This window comes from Ranitomeya imitator, chromosome 4 (genome assembly GCF_032444005.1).
Source record: "Ranitomeya imitator isolate aRanImi1 chromosome 4, aRanImi1.pri, whole genome shotgun sequence".
Classification (NCBI taxonomy): Eukaryota; Metazoa; Chordata; class Amphibia; order Anura; family Dendrobatidae; genus Ranitomeya; species Ranitomeya imitator.
Genome location: NC_091285.1, coordinates 516,728,893 through 516,745,355, shown reverse-complemented (window position 1 = coordinate 516,745,355; position 16,463 = coordinate 516,728,893).

Here is a 16,463-nt window from a genome sequence, read left to right as displayed (position 1 = left end):
CGGAGTTGGGGAACACTGGGTTAGGCTATGGGTTGAACTAGATGGACTTAGTCTTCCTTCAACCTTAATAACTATGTAATAACTATGTAACTATGTAACTATGAAGGTAGCCAAAAACAAATTCGCGAAAACGCGCACGACGGGAGTATGCATGGCAGTGCCTGTGCATTGCAAATACCATTTGCCCATAAATTTGAAGGCATTGTGCGATAATACAAATTCCAAACTTTCTAAAACAAAAGCAATAAAGTCCAAGTCTTTTTCTGTATTACACAGGATTTTCTTGATTGCCTCCAAACCATTTTTTTGTGGAATTCGAGTGTATAAGCTCACAATGTCTATAGACGCAAGAGCAAAACCCGGCTGCCAGTCAATAGTTTTTAAAGCAGACAAAAAATCTCCAGAGTCCTTTACAAACGACGGGATTTTTTTCTAATAATGGCTTCAATAGCCAATCTAAAAATTGTGATAGTGGCTCTGTCAGAGATTCATTCCCTGAAATTATAGGGCACCCGGGTGGATGTGTGGCGTTTTTGTGTATTTTCGGGAGGCTATACCAATGAGGTGTTGTCTAGCTAGTAATCCCACCATAAAATTTATCCATCATCCGCATGCACATGATTACCCAATATTCGACGCCTCAAAAAATGCAACATGTTGCGTTCGCCAGACACCGCCACACACCGCGAAATGACGCATGCGTACGCATCCGCATGCAAACGCATGTCCCTGCGTACACCATGTTAAAGATATGTACACATGACGCATGCAGATCTAAGCGGATCATACGCTGCACACAGATACTCTAATGTGAACCCGGCCTTAGTGTATTTTGTCTCACTTTTTTACTAAGTCCCACTGTGTGGCATATATAATTTGTACTCTGATCGTTGGTTTGGTGGTTGGTTCACCACCTGCCAAATTGCCCAGGCAGTCAGAGAGCCCAGGACAGGAGCCATCTCTACTTCTGTTCTCTGAATATCTTGGCTTGGAAAGAGGGGGCCAGCCAAGCAGCATTTGAGAAATGGAAGAAGAGGCAGTATGCAGTGATGCCCAACAGCTTTGTCTCTCTGAATCTGAAGAGGTGGGTGGGCCAGTGCCTCTGGTTAGCACCAGGGCCGCCATCAGGGCATTACAGCCATGACTGGCGTATGGGGCCCGGTGAGCAGAGGGGGCCCGCATCGGGCCCCGTCTCATCTGCTCACCGGGCCCCCCCTCCAGGCGCTGCGGCACACTATTGCCAATAGTTAACAGCCGCCAGCCAGTCGGAGGCTGGCAGCTGAATAGGGCCGCAGTGCGCACTCACCGGCGTCTGACGTCATTCTCAGCCGCCGGGCCCGGCGAGTGCGTCTGCGTGGAGCCTGGAGGGAGCTTCGCCCGGCGCAGGAGCATGGCCAGGTAAGAACTTGTGGGTTTTTTTTTCTTTGAGAGCGGCAATCCAGGGGCGCCCGGGGGGGCAGAATGCTGGACACACAGTGGCAGAATGCTGGACACACTGGGGCAGAATGCTGGACACACAGTGGCAGAATGCTGGACACACTGGGGCAGAATGCTGGACACACAGGGGCAGAATGCTGGACACACTGGGGCAGAATGCTGGACACACTGGGGCAGAATGCTGGACACACTGGGGCAGAATGCTGGACACACTGGGGCAGAATGCTGGACACACTGGGGCAGAATGCTGGACACACTGGGGCAGAATGCTGGACACACTGGGGGCAGAATGCTGGACACAGTGGGTCAGAATGCTGGACACACTGGGGCAGAATGCTGGACACACTGGGGGCAGAATGCTGGACACACAGGGGCAGAATGCTGGACACACAGGGGCAGAATGCTGGACACACAGGGGCAAATGCTGGACACACAGGGGCAGAATGCTGGACACACTGGGGCAGAATGCTGGACACACTGGGGCAGAATGCTGGACACACTGGGGCAGAATGCTGGACACAGTGACAGGGGCAGAATGCTGGAAACAGTGACGGGCAGAATGCTGGACACAGTGACAGGGGCAGAATGCTGGACACAGTGACAGGGGCAGTATGTTGGACACAGGGGCAGACTGTGAGACCCGGGGGCAGAATGCTGGACATTGGGGCAGAATGCTGGACATTGGGGCAGAATGCGAGACACGGGGCAGAATGGAAATACGGGGCATGATGAAAGACATGGGGGCATGACTGGAGACAGATGGGGGAGGATTGGAGACAGATGGGGCAGAATGGAGACATGGGGCATGATTGGAGACACTGGGGGCAGAATTGGAGACAGATCGTGCAGGATCATGGGGCAGGATAGATATGATGGAGACAGATGGGGCAGGATGGAGAGATCACATGGGGCGATCATATGGGGCAGGATGGGGAGATCATATGGGGCAGAATGGATACTCATGAGGGCAGGATGCGAGAACATATGGCTTGAGCCAGGAATGAGACACACGGTGGCCATGATGGGGGATATTATTACCATAGGGGCTAATTTAGGGATATTATTACTGCAATGATGTGTTTATTTTATTTTTGAGGACACGGTTTTAAATGGGGGGGCGGTCCTGTTACTGTGTAGAGTGACACTATGTCGCCTCTTTTTCTTCATGTGGTGTAATGTAGAAGTTGGGAAAAATTAAGTAATGTGTTCTACAAGTGGAGCTCGACATAACTGTGTTATTTCCTGCAGAGAGAAGTCCTGGCTGGATGAAATGATGGCGGTCTGTGCTGGATGAAAGATGAAGGACTTCACCTAGAGACGTCACTGGTGAGTCAGTGTGTTACCTATACACTGGCACTATACACTGTATACTATATACAGAGGTCCTGTGTATAATGTCACCAGTGATCACTGTATTATCTGTACACAGACACTGCATACTAAGTACAGATCTCCTGTGTATAATGGCACTTATGGTGATAGTATGGTGCTTTTTTTTTAATTACTGATCAGATTTGTAGTATTCAGTCACTATGTGGTGGTAATATGTGGTCTGGACATGGTGTTGCGGTATTTGTTACTTGTATGTGATATTATTCGATCACTGTGGTGGTAATATGCAGTCTGGACATGGTGTTGCGGTAATTGTTCCTTGTATGTGATATTATTCGATCACTGTGGTGGTAATATGCGGTTTGGTCATGGTGTAGCGGTATTTGTTCTTTGAATGTGATATTATTGGTCATTTTAAAAATTGAAAAATAAATAAAAATATACCTAAATTGTATTGCATATTTTAACAAATATTTAATAGGTTACAGTAAAGTAGGGCCCGGCCAAAAGTGTCTACCGTGTTATGGTGGCGGCTTAAAAAATCTTTTGGCCAAAACAAAAGCTTCCGGCTATATGTGTGATCTGGTGATGGGAACTGTTAATATGTGATAGGTGAGAAGTGGAGTTTTTCCAAGAGCGGTGGTACTGTGGACAGTTCGAGGGGTGGAGCGTGGAGGCGGGGCTGGGGTGGAGCCTGGGCAGAGTCTCAAGGGGGCCCCGAAAATTTTGCCAGTATGGGGCCCCGAAATTTCTAGTGGCAGCCCTGGTTAGCACACCTCAGTACGCATCTGATGATGAGACTCAGGTGCCACTTTCTGGTGTGTACTGTGCTGCCGAGACTACCCATGAGAAGCAGTTGGTGGAAGAGGGTAGTGTAGATGATGAGGTCCTTGAACCATCATGGCGTGAGGTACAGGAAGGTGGTGGAAGCAGCTCTGAAGAAGAGATTCCCCGAACGGCCCAAAGAGGGAGAGGAAGGGGGAAGACTGCATTGCCTGTATCCTCCATTGCGGCACCCATTAGGAGCATGCCTCTTCCAAAAGCCAAAGCGGATGCTCCCAAGACTTGCAGTGCCTGGTCCTTTTTTGACTCAGTTGCAGATGACATTTGCTTTGTCAAATGCAAGCTGTGTCATCAGAAAGTCAAAAGAGGGGAAAGTGTCAGCAACCTCAATACCACAAATATGTGGAAACATGTGCGGACCAAGCACGTGGTGGAGTTACAAAAACACACTGAAGACCTAGGCCAACCAACAGCAGCACCTACCACCTCTTCAGCTCGTGTTGTAGCCTCTTCCTCCAGCTCACACCCAGCGGGTTCGGCTTCCTCACAGGATAACCATGGAAGAACCTCTGGCACTGTTGTCCAGAGACCCAGTGTAATTCCACCCACAGCACCACGTTCCCAGTCATCCTCACACTCCCAGCCCAGTCCACAGCCATCGGTAGCACAAGCATGGGAGAAAGGGTGTCCATTCTATGCAAACCACCCCCGAGCACAGGCTCTGAATGCTGGCATTGCAAAACTACTGTCCCTTGAAATGCTGTCATTCAGGCTCGTGGAGACTGACACCTTCCGTAACTTGATGGCATTGGCAGTCCCACAATACAACGTGCCCAGCCACTTTTGTTTCAGCAGGCAAGCCGTCCCTGCCCTGCAAAAGCATGTGGAGGGAAACATTAAACATGCGCTACTAAACGCCATCAGTAGCAAGGTCCACCTCACCACCGATGCGTGGACCAGTCACCATGGACAGGGACGATACCTTTCCCTCACTGCCCATTGGGTCAATGTTGTGGAGCCGGGTACAGATCGTGCGAGTGCCGCTGTACATGTTCTGCCAACTCCAAGGATTGCAGGAATCCAGTCTGTACACATTGCCTGCTCCTCATACTCCAGTTCCTCTGAATCATCGCTGCAGGAGCCGTCACGGTTTACCTCCACCTTGACCCGTGAACGCTTACCTGTTACGACCGATATGAGCACAGCCATGGCCAAACAGGCCGTACTGAAATTAGTTTCTTTGGAGAATCAAAGCCACACAGCGCAGGAGCTCTGGAATGGCATCAAGCAGGAGAGCGACGTGTGTGGTTTGTGCCAGCGAATCTCCAGCCAGGCATGGTAGTGTGTGACAATGGCCGAAATCTGGTGGCAGCTCTGAGCCTCGGCAACCGCACTCACATACCATGTCTTGCTCATGTGCTCAACTTGGTTGTGCAGAGTTTTTTGAGGGACTATCCATATCTTGATGCACTGCTGCACAAGGTCCGCCTAGAGTGTGCTCACTTGCGGCGTTCCAGCATGGCAAGATCGTGCCTTGCAGCTCTGCAGCACCGATTCCGCCTTCCGGAACATCGCATCATATGTGACCTACCCACCAGGTAGAATTCAGCGTTACATATGTTGGAGCGGGTGTGTGAGCAGCAGCCAACAGTAGAGGAGTACCAGCTGCATCAGGTGCAAAGAAGTCGCACTGCGCATCGTTCAGACTTCACAACCACTGAGTGGGCCACTGTGAAGGACATCTGCCAGGTTTTGCATGCCTTCGATGATTCCACGCGGATGGCAAGTGCAGATGATGCACTAGTCAGCATGACTGTCCCCCTTATCTGCTTGCTTGAAAGAACACTGCAAGCGCTAAGGGATGAGGTTGTGGAAGGGGTGGAGGATGAGGAGTCACAAATGCCATCTGCTTCTGGACAGTCTGTGCGACGTGGTTCCTCACAAAGGCCTAGGCAGGGGACACTTTGTGAGGAGGATGAGGAGGAGTCAATGGAGGAGGAAGACATCTGTCCAGAAGAGGGAGTTACACAATGCTCCAGTAGTCAGTATGTAGAGCGAGGGTGGGGTGATGCAGAGCAGGCAGAGATCACGCCTCAAGCAGGGGACAGCGTTTCTTGGCCAGTTGGCAGTCTGCAGCACATGGTTGATTTCATGCTGCAGTGCCTGAGAAACGACCACCGCATCACCCACATTCTCAACATGGCTGATTATTGGGTGTACACCCTCCTAGATCTGCGCTACTGGGACAACTTACAAAGCCTCATAACACCGTTGAACCGGGAGCGTAAAATGCGGGAGTACCAAGACACACTGGTGCATTCCACCATCTTCTCCAGTCCAACTGAGAGCAGTGCTGCTAGTGCTTTACAAAGCATCGAGTGCGTCGAGGCAGTGGTGGAAGCTCAGCACAAACAGGGAGCAGAAGCAGTGCCTCAGCACAAGGCAAGACAAGTAGGGCCCAACTGTGGCAAACTTTTGTGTGCCCGCCACAAATGTCTACACCATCACAGATGGCTCCAGTCAGCAGGAGGCAACGTTTCTGTCAGATGGTGACAGACTACATGTCTTGCCCACACGGCTCTTCCCCCTTTATAATAATAATAATATAATAATGTTTATTTATATAGCGCCAACATATTCCGCAGTGCTTTACAAATTATGGAGGGGACTTGTACAGACAATAGACATTACAGCATAACAGAAATACAGTTCAAAACAGATACCAGGAGGAATGAGGGCCCTGCTCGCAAGCTTACAAACTATGAGGAAAAGGGGAGACACGAGAGGTGGATGGTAACAATTGCTTTAGTTATTCAGACCGGCCATAGTGTAAGGCTCGGGTGTTCATGTAAAGCTGCATGAACCAGTTAATTGCCTAAGTATGTAGCAGTAACGACATAGAGGGCTATTAACTGCATAAAGTGAATGAGAACATTAAGTTTTGGGTGTCTAAGCTCGATACATGGCTAGAGCTTAGCCAGTATGCATTGGAGGTGCTGGCTTGCCCTGCTGCTAGTGTATTATCGGAACGTGTCTTTTATGCCGCAGGTGGTGTACTAACAGACCGTCGCATGCGACTATCCTCCGATAACGTTGACTGGCTTACTTTTCTGAAAATGAACAAGGCCTGGATCTCGCAGGAATTTGCCACTCCTCTTCCAGATTAAATACTTGGTTGGCAACAGAATCCAGGTCTCCTGTTGTGTTCATGTTTCTACCACCTGAACTGTAATCCCTGGGCTCCAACACTGCCAGTTGCTGCTCAGAATGCATGACCCAGTGTTATTGGGTTTCAGTAACGTCAGCTGTTCCCCTGCTGTGTATCCAGCAATTGCTATCTCCACACTCGCACTACTGCAGAAATAAAAGGGAACCTGTTCCCCCCCCCAGGCATTTGTAACTGAAAGAGCCACCTTGTGCAGCACAAATGCTGCACCAGGAAAAGGTGGCTTTTTTAGTTATGCTTCTTGCACACGCTGAACTTAACACTTATCAAAATATACCAAATGATGTCAGAAGACGGGCAGTGCTAACTGCACATGCCGAAGGTTTAACATAATAGCGCAGGCTCCGGGACAGATTTAAACAATGCTGAGGAGGCGGCACCCGGCGCCAAGGGGGTATGAATGCCGGCTGTGCTGCGTCTCATTACAAAGGAAAGTCCCACCTCCGGGACGGTTTTACGGTATGAGGGGACACATTTAATAAGTGTTTAGTTCAGTGTGTGCAAGGAGCATAACTAAAAGAGCCACCTTTTCCTTGTGCAGCATTACTGCTGCACAAGGTAGCTCTTTCAGTTACTAATGCCTGGGGGGGTTAAAGGTTCCCTTTCAACTTGCTCCAATTAGGCCTCAGCCTACACTCTGTTTCTTCTGTAAACCCTGGGCTCCAATACCACCTGCTGCTGCTTGGAAGTGCCGTTTGCACAGAGAAAAACACTTGCTTTTGTGTTAGTGGGGTTCAGTAACGTCAGCTGCTCCCCTGCTGTGTATCCGGCAATTGCTCCTGCTACCTCCACGCTGACACAACAAGAGATATTAAACTGCCTAGAGTGTGGGTTTCGGCCTACACTCTGCTTCTCCTGGATTCCCTGGGCTCCAACACTGCCAGTTGTTGCTCGGAAGTGCCGTCTGCACAGTCAACACTTGCTGCCGTGTTATTGGGGTTCAGTAACGTCAGCTGCTTCTGCAGCGCCCCAGAGATCTGGTCGTTGCAGTATGACACTCTGCCACTAAGGGGAGTGATGGTACGTCTGATGGAACTGAAGGAATTCTCCTGACCAGGTATCACCAGAACACATTACACTTCACACTCCGGCCACAAGGGGGAGCAAAAGGCTTTATTTATTGGGCCACTCCTCACACTGGTAAAACTAGGGGCTGGGGAGGAAGTTAGTCAGAAGCTGACTGGGTTGGATTCAGGCAACACCCCGTGACAGGGGGTGTTGCGGGGAGAAGACACAGGGGGGTCCCTGTCAGGCGTGGGAACCTGGCAGGTGCCTAGTGAACAGAACAGAACGTTACGGAGCCGCGCCTGCACCTCCTGCGGCGGCATCCTAAGAAAGAGACACGAAGGGAAGGATATTGTGGAACAGTGTAAACGAGATCAAGCACAAAGGAGAGCCAGTAAGAGTCGTGCCGTGAGACCGAGGCAACATCTTACTGAGGCGTGTAGCCGGTGGCCGGAACACCGCGGGAGTAACTGACTTCAGGCCTTACTTCAAACTCCGCAGGACAGTTAATTATAGGTTGGCTGTCTACCTTGCTACACCTACGAAGACATAGGGGGCAAAGCGTGGAGAGGGGCATCTCTAGGGTCCCGGAAGAGCTCCGAGCCTTCCCGTCATACAGGTGGCGTCCTAGCCATAATATACCTGGGGGACGTTAGAAACTAGTAACATCTGGAACCAAAGAACGAGAGAGCTGTAGAGAACGAACGATCGAGAACAGCAGTTGTGAGGACTATTCCGAATGCTCAGCAGGGTAGGACTACAACACACAGGCGCTAGTGGTAGGCAACGATTTCCATCTGTGAGGGAAACTCTGGATGTGCCCATCGGACCGGCCGGTCTCTGAGAGCCCTGTTAAACGTACTCTGGATTGAGGATCCTGAAGCCTTCATTAAAGAGGTAAAGAGACTGCAACCTTGTGTCCTCGTTATTGACTGCACCTCACACCATCACCATCTACCTTACTGGGAAGCCCTGGGGACATACTTCACCTGTGGGAAGGTATACCATCCAGCTGCCATTCCATCACCCCAGCGGACCCCACAGCAGCGTCGGTCACCCTGACCGAACACCACAGGTGGCGTCACGAACCTTTGACAGACTGTATCACCTTTACTGGACGCCCCTTAGCAGGGTCACGGACCGGGCCTAGCCCCCGTGACAGCCTCAGAACCGAACCAGAGAGGCCCGGTACCGAGAAACGCGTGGTCCTGTGTCTGGGGGCGCTCCATTTCCCTGCTGTGTATCCGGCAATTGCTTCTGCTATCTCCACATGACTTCAGATATTAAACTTGCTCCAATTAGGCCTCAGCCTACACGCTGATTGACCCTGGGCTCTAACACTGCCAGTTGGTGCTCAGAAGTGCTGTCTGCACAGAGAAAAACACTCCCGTGTTAGTGGGGTTCAGTAACGTCAGCTGCTCCCCTGCTGTTTATCCTGCAATAGCTTTTGCTACCTCCACACTCACACTACTACAGATTTTAAACTTGAACCAATTAGGCCTCAGCCTACACTCTGTTTCTTCTGTAATCCCTGGGCTCCAACACGGCCAGTTGCTGCCCGGAAGTGCTGTCTGCACAGTCAACACTTGCTGCTGTGTTATTGGGTTTCAGTAACGTCAGCTGATCCCCAGCTGTGTATCCGGCAATTGCTCCTGCTACCTCCACACTCACACTACTACAGAAATTAAAGAGAACCTGTCCCCCCCAGGCGTTTGTAACTGAAAGAGCCACCTAGTGCAGCACTAATGCTTCCCAAGGAAAAGGTGGCTCTTTTAGTTATGCTCCTTGCACACGCTGAACTTAACACTTATAAAATGTGTCCCCTCATTCTGTGAAACCGCCCCGGAGGTGGGACATTCCTTTGTAATGAGAAGCAGCACAGCCATCAATCATACCCCCTTGTCGCCAGGCGCCGCCTCCTCAGCATTGTTTGAATCTGTCCCGGAGCCTGCGCTGTTATCTTAAACCTTGGGCATGGGCAGTTAGCGCTGCCCGTCTTCTGACATCATTTGGTGTCAGGCTAACTGTGCCTGTGCGGCCGCGCTGACCGAAATCCCGCCTCACAGTGTCTTCTGATTTATTCACACTGCGGGGCTGGGATTCATGGCCATGCGCAGTGCATATCTTTGCCTGTCACTCATCTTCTTCCGCCTTCTTCAGACTGTGTGTCGTCAGCTAATCCCTAATAACATGCCATGGTCGTGACGCCGCACAGTCTGAAGAAGGCGGAAGGAGATGAGTGAGAGGCGAAGATATGCACTGCGCATGCCCATGAATCCCAGCCCCGCAGTGTGAATCAAATCAGAAGACACTGCGGGGCGGGATCTCGGGCAGCGCGCCCGCACAGGTGCAGTCAGCCTGACAACAAATGATGTCAGAAGACGGGCAGCGCTAACTGCGCATGGCCAAGGGATAACATAACAGCGCAGGCTCTGGGACAGAAGCAAACAACGCTCAGGATGCTGAGCCTGGCGCCAAGGGGGTATGAATGATGGCTGTGCTGTGTCTCATTAAGAATGAAAGTCCCGCCTCCGGGACGGTTTCACGGTATGAGTGGCCACATTTTATAAGTGTTTCGTTCAGCGTGTGCAAGGAGCATAATTAAAAGAGCCACCTTTTCCTTGTGCAGCATTACTGCTGCACAAGGTGGCCCTTCTAGATGCAAATGCCTGGGAGGGTTAAAGGTTCCCTTTCAATTTGCTCCAATTAGGCCTCAGCCTACACTCTGTTTGCCATGTAATCCCTGGGCTCCAACACCGTCAGTTGCTGCTCAGAAGTGTCTTTGGCACGGGTACTCCCTCCTGCCCAGCCTGGTTCCAGCACGCCAGCCGTTTCCAGGTAGTGTCAAGGTCACTTTGCCTCCAATACGTTGTCCTGTCGTGTTGCGGTCGGGTTAGCCGACTATGGTGCCTGCAGTTTAGGTGCTTCCTATGTGGGCTACAGGAACTGGCAATCAAGGCTGGTTCCATAGTGCCAATAGGACAAGCTCCCCCTGTAGAACTGTGGGTTTTCGGTTACTACGGCCGGCTCGCGACCTAGCAAATTTTTTTTTCCTGTGGACTCTCTGCTGCTTATCTGAGTTCCACCACCAGCACCATAAGCTGGTTCTTAGAAAGACAATCTTGAATAGGTCCCCCTGGTTCCAGTACCGTCAGATGGTTCCGGGATAACATAACAGCGCAGGCTCTGGGACAGAAGCAAACAGCGCTCAGGATGCTGAGCCTGGCGCCAAGGGGGTATGAGTGATGGCTGTGCTGTGTCTCATTAAGAATGAAAGTCCCGCCTCCGGGACGGTTTCACGGTATGAGTGGCCACATTTTATAAGTGTTTCGTTCAGCGTGTGCAAGGAGCATAATTAAAAGAGCCACCTTTTCCTTGTGCAGCATTACTGCTGCACAAGGTGGCCCTTCTAGTTGCAAACGCCTGGGAGGGTTAAAGGTTCCCTTTCAATTTGCTCCAATTAAGGTACCTTCACACATAACGATATTGTTAACGATATCGTTGCTTTTTGTGACGTAGCAACGATATCGTTAATGAAATCGTTATGTGTGACAGCGACCAACGATCAGGCCCCTGCTGGGAGATCGTTGGTCGCTGAATAAAGTCCAGAACTTTATTTCGTTGCTGGACTCCTGCTGACATCGCTGGATCGGCGTGTGTGACACCGATCCAGCGATGTCTTCACTGGTAACCAGGGTAAACATCGGGTAACTAAGCGCAGGGCCGCGCTTAGTAACCCGATGTTTACCCTGGTTACCATCCTAAAAGTAAAAAAAAACAAACACTACATACTTACCTACAGCCGTCTGTCCTCCAGCGCTGTGCTCTGCACTCCTCCTGTACTGGCTGTGAGCGTCGGTCAGCCGGAAAGCAGAGCGGTGACGTCACCGTTCTGCTTTCCGGCCGCTGTGCTCACAGCCAGTACAGGAGGAGAGCAGAGCACAGCGCTGGAGGACAGACGGCTGTAGGTAAGTATGTAGTGTTTGTTTTTTTTTACTTTTAGGATGGTAACCAGGGTAAACATCGGGTTACTAAGCGCGGCCCTGCGCTTAGTTACCTGATGTTTACCCTGGTTACCGGCATCGTTGGTCGCTGGAGAGCTGTCTGTGTGACAGCTCTCCAGCGACCAAACAGCGACGCTGCAGCGATCCGGATCGTTGTCGGTATCGCTGCAGTGTCGCTTAATATGAAGGGGCCTTTAGGCCTCAGCCTACACTCTGTTTGTCATGTAATCCCTGGGCTCCAACACCGTCAGTTGCTGCTCAGAAGTGTTTTTGGCACGGGTACTCCCTCCTGCCCAGCCTGGTTCCAGCACGCCAGCCGTTTCCAGGTAGTGTCAAGGTCACTTTGCCTCCAATACGTTGTCCTGTCGTGTTGCGGTCGGGTTAGCCGACTATGGTGCCTGCAGTTTAGGTGCTTCCTATGTGGGCTACAGGAACTGGCAATCAAGGCTGGTTCCATAGTGCCAATAGGACAAGCTCCCCCTGTAGAACTGTGGGTTTTCGGTTACTACGGCCGGCTCGCGACCTAGCAAATTTTTTTTTCCTGTGGACTTTCTGCTGCTTATCTGAGTTCCAGCACCAGCACCATAAGCTGGTTCTTAGAAAGACAATCTTGAATAGGTCCCCCTGGTTCCAGTACTGTCAGCTGGTTCTGGGAAGAGCCTTTGGCTTAGGTGCCTCCTTCTGGGTATCCGAGTTCCATCAACGTCAGGTGGTCCTTGGTAGTGCTTTCTGGCACGGATACCTCCTGCTTACAGTAGTAACCGGGTTCTAGTAACGTCAGCTGGTCCTCGGTTGCTCCATTGGCTCTTGTACCTTCTGCTACCCATCTGGGTTCCAGTACCGTCAGCTGGTTCTCGGCAGTGTCTTTTGCTCTTGTACCTTCTGCTCCCCATCCTGGTTCCAGTACCGTCAGCTGGTTCCGGGCAGAGGCTTTGGCTTAGGTGCCTCCTTCTGGGTATCCGAGTTCCACCAACGTCAGGTGGTCCTTGGTAGTGCTTTCTGGCTCCAACTTAGTAACCGGGTTCCAGTACCGTCAGCTGGTCCTCGGTAGTTCTATTGGCACTTGTACCTTCGGCAATGCTTCCGGGTTCCAGTACAGTCAACTGGTTCTCAGCAGTGTCTTTGGCACTGGTACTCCCTCCTGCCCAGCCTGGTTCCAGCATGCCAGCTGTTTAGGTGCTTCCTATGTGGGCTGCGGGAACTGGCAATCAAGGCTGGTTCCATAGTGCCAATAGGACAAGCTCCCCCTGTAGGACTGTGGGTTTTCGGTAACTACAGCCGGCTCACGGCCTAGCAATTTTTTTTTTCCTGTGGACATTCTGCTGCCTAGCTGAGTTCCAACACCATTAGCTGGTTCTTAGGAAGACAATCTTGAATAGGTCCCCCTGGTTCCAGTACCGTCAGCTGGTTCCGGGCAGAGCCTTTGGCTTAGGTGCCTTCTTCTGGGTATCCAAATTCCACCAACGTCAGGTGGTCCTTGGTAGTGCTTTCTGGCATGGGTACCTCCTACTTAGTAACCGGGTTCCAGTACCGTCAGCTGGTCCTCGGTAGTTCCATTGGCTCTTATACCTTCGGCTACCCATCCGAGTTCCAGGACCATCAGCTGGTTCTCGGCAGTGTCTTTGGCTCTTGTACCTTCTGCTCTCCATCCTGGTTCCAGTACCATCAGCTGGTTCGGGGCAGAGTCTTTGGCTTTGGTGCCTCCTTCTGGGTATCCGAGTTCCACCAACGTCAGGTGGTCCTTGGTAGTGCTTTCTGGCACGGGTACCTCCTGCTTAGTAACCGGGTCCCAGTAACGTCAGCTGGTACTCGGTAGTTACATTGGCTCTTGGACCTTCGGGTAGCCATCCGGGTTCCAGTACCATCAGCTGGTTCTCGGCAGTTCCTCAGCCTTCTTGTACCTTCTGCTACATTTTCAAGTTCAAGACTCTAAAGACGACGACCCTGAAGACCACCCCGAAGAAGACGACGACCCCAGAGACGACGACCCTGAAGACCACCCCGAAGAAGACGACGACCCCGGAGACGATGACCCTGGAGACGATGACCCTGAAGACCGAGAAGCAGAAGAACAAGAGCAAAAGATATTATCTAAATTATAAGCAGAAGAAGTCTAAGCAGTGTATGGGGGTGAGTCCGTTCCTCCTCGTGGTGCCCCTGGAAAACTGAACTCGGACAAATCCTGTTGTAACTCTTTTGTGACAGGCAGAACGGAAGGTGTAATCTTCAAACTTTTATAGATAACAACTACAGGAATGCCTGTCACAAATAAGAATATGATGAAGAAGAAGAATATGAAGAAGATGAAGAAGTAGAATATGAAGAAGAATAATAGTTGAATAAAAAGAATATGAAGAATGTAAAGAAAAAGAATAATAGGAAGAAGGTGAAGAAGATGAATAAGGTGAAGAAGAAGCTGATGAAAAAGATGCTGCTGCTGAAGATGATGAAGAAGAAAGTGTAGGAGAAGTAAAAAAGAAGATGAAGAGCATGGAATTAGTGAAACATAAATATCTGACAAAATATAAAAAATCTTAACATAGTCAATATCTTTGTAACTAAGAACGTCTTAAAAAAAAATTAATTCCTGCTATTCCATTTGATTGGGCTAAACCTCTATGCATTTAATGTCTCCTCCACCTCCCCCAATACATCCTACATTATTCTTAGTTGTTTTCCTTCATGTAGAATTAACCTACAAGGAAAGAATGAGTTTATTTTAATTCCGATATTTTTGTCCCATTGACTTGCATTGGTATCGGGTATCAGCGATATCCGATATTTTTTGAATATCGGCCGATCCAATCCGATACCGATATTTCCGAATATCGGAAGGTATCTCTCAACACTAACAGTAAGCTATACATGCACTACGCTGATAATATAGCTCACTGACATATTTCTTTCTATCTATCTCTATCTATCATCTATCTATATCTGTATATAAAATTGTTTTATTAGTTAGAAAACTAGCTTGAAAAGACAGAGAGAATTACTGTATGTAAAAGCTCTTGTTAAAAACATATTGCATACGGATGTCATACAGATGTTAGGTGAGAAAAAAATGCATGACACTCGCCTGACACTCTCCAGCTTTTCTGGCTAGGAATCTCAGCTACTTTAAATACGCAGATGTGAGTGAACCCTAAAAGGCTAAATTGGGCACCAAGAAATCTAAGGTAACATCCACTGTGGGGTTGAGTTTCAAATTTAGAAATAAGGTGGGAAAAAAGGAGGAGTGTGCAAAGTAAAAGGAAAGCTAGATTATGATGATAAAACTCATGAAGAAAGAGGATGTATATTTCAGAGGAAAACTAAATGTTACAATAATAGATACTGTACATCCATCATCAGTACCATAGATCTATATGGTACTGTAGCTTTGTTCTGACCTTGGGTCTAACATCTATTAAAAAAAACCTGTTAAAATAGGTATAGTGTGACCATGAAAATGAGGCTTACAGGGAATTTGGCAGCAGGTTTTTCCTGTGTAATGTGACAGCTTGGTTAACACAAGGAAGAACAGTGCTGACCATGAAGGATCCTCGCAAAGGAACAGTTCCATCCAACTACCGCCCAATAACCTGCCTTACAACAGCATGGAAGCTACAGAACCATATGAACCAGTACATGAATCCAGCTCAGAAAGGCATTGGGCCTGACACCAGCGGCTATAAGCACCAACTCCTGGTAGATAGAGCAGTCGCTCAAGACTCAAGGTCCAGACAGACCAATCTCAGCACAGCCTGGATTGACTACAGGAAAGCCTATGACTCAATGCCACATGCATGGATCTGTGAATGCTTTGCTATCTACAATGTCAACAGAAAATTAAAATCCTTCCTCAGAAACTCAATAGAACAATGGAGAACAACATTGGAAGTCAACTGAAGACAACTAGCACAAGTATCCATCAAATGCGGCATATACCAAGGTGATGCACTGTCCCCATTGCTGTTCATCATAGGCTTGAACGCCCTCTGTCAGATAATTTCAGAGTCTGGCTATGGATACAAGTTCAGGAGTGGAAGCACCATCAGCCACCTCTGCTACATGGATGACATCAAACTGTATGCGAAAAACGAACGAGACATCAATTCACTGATCCACCTGACAAGGATCTACAGTGAAGACATTGGGATGTCGTTCGGTCTACAGAAGTGTGGCTGGTTGGTAATAAAGAGAGGCAAGGTAGTCCAGACTGATTGAGTGGAATTACCAGCAGGACACATAGCAGATATACATACATGCTACAAGTACTTTGGCATCCCACAGGGATACGGTAACCATGATGAGAAGGCAAGGAAATCGGAAACATCCAAATACCATCACAGGGTAAGACAGGTCCTGAAGAGCCAGCACAATGGGAAAAATAAAATCAGCGCCATCAACACATATGCCCTGCCAGTTATTATGCCCTGCTGACATAGTGTGCTAGCCAAAAGAAGAGATGGAAGCCGCAGATGTGAAGACACAAAAGCTCCACACAATGCATGGAGGTCTCCACCGTATGTCTAACACCCAAAGATTGTGTGCCAACAGAAAGGAGGGTGGGCGAGGCTTGATAAGCATCCAAGCCACCATCACGGATGAAACAAGGAGTTTTCAGGAATACATCAGAAAAATGGCACCAAAAGATGAGATGCTGAGAGAAAGGCTAAGGCTAAGGTCACACT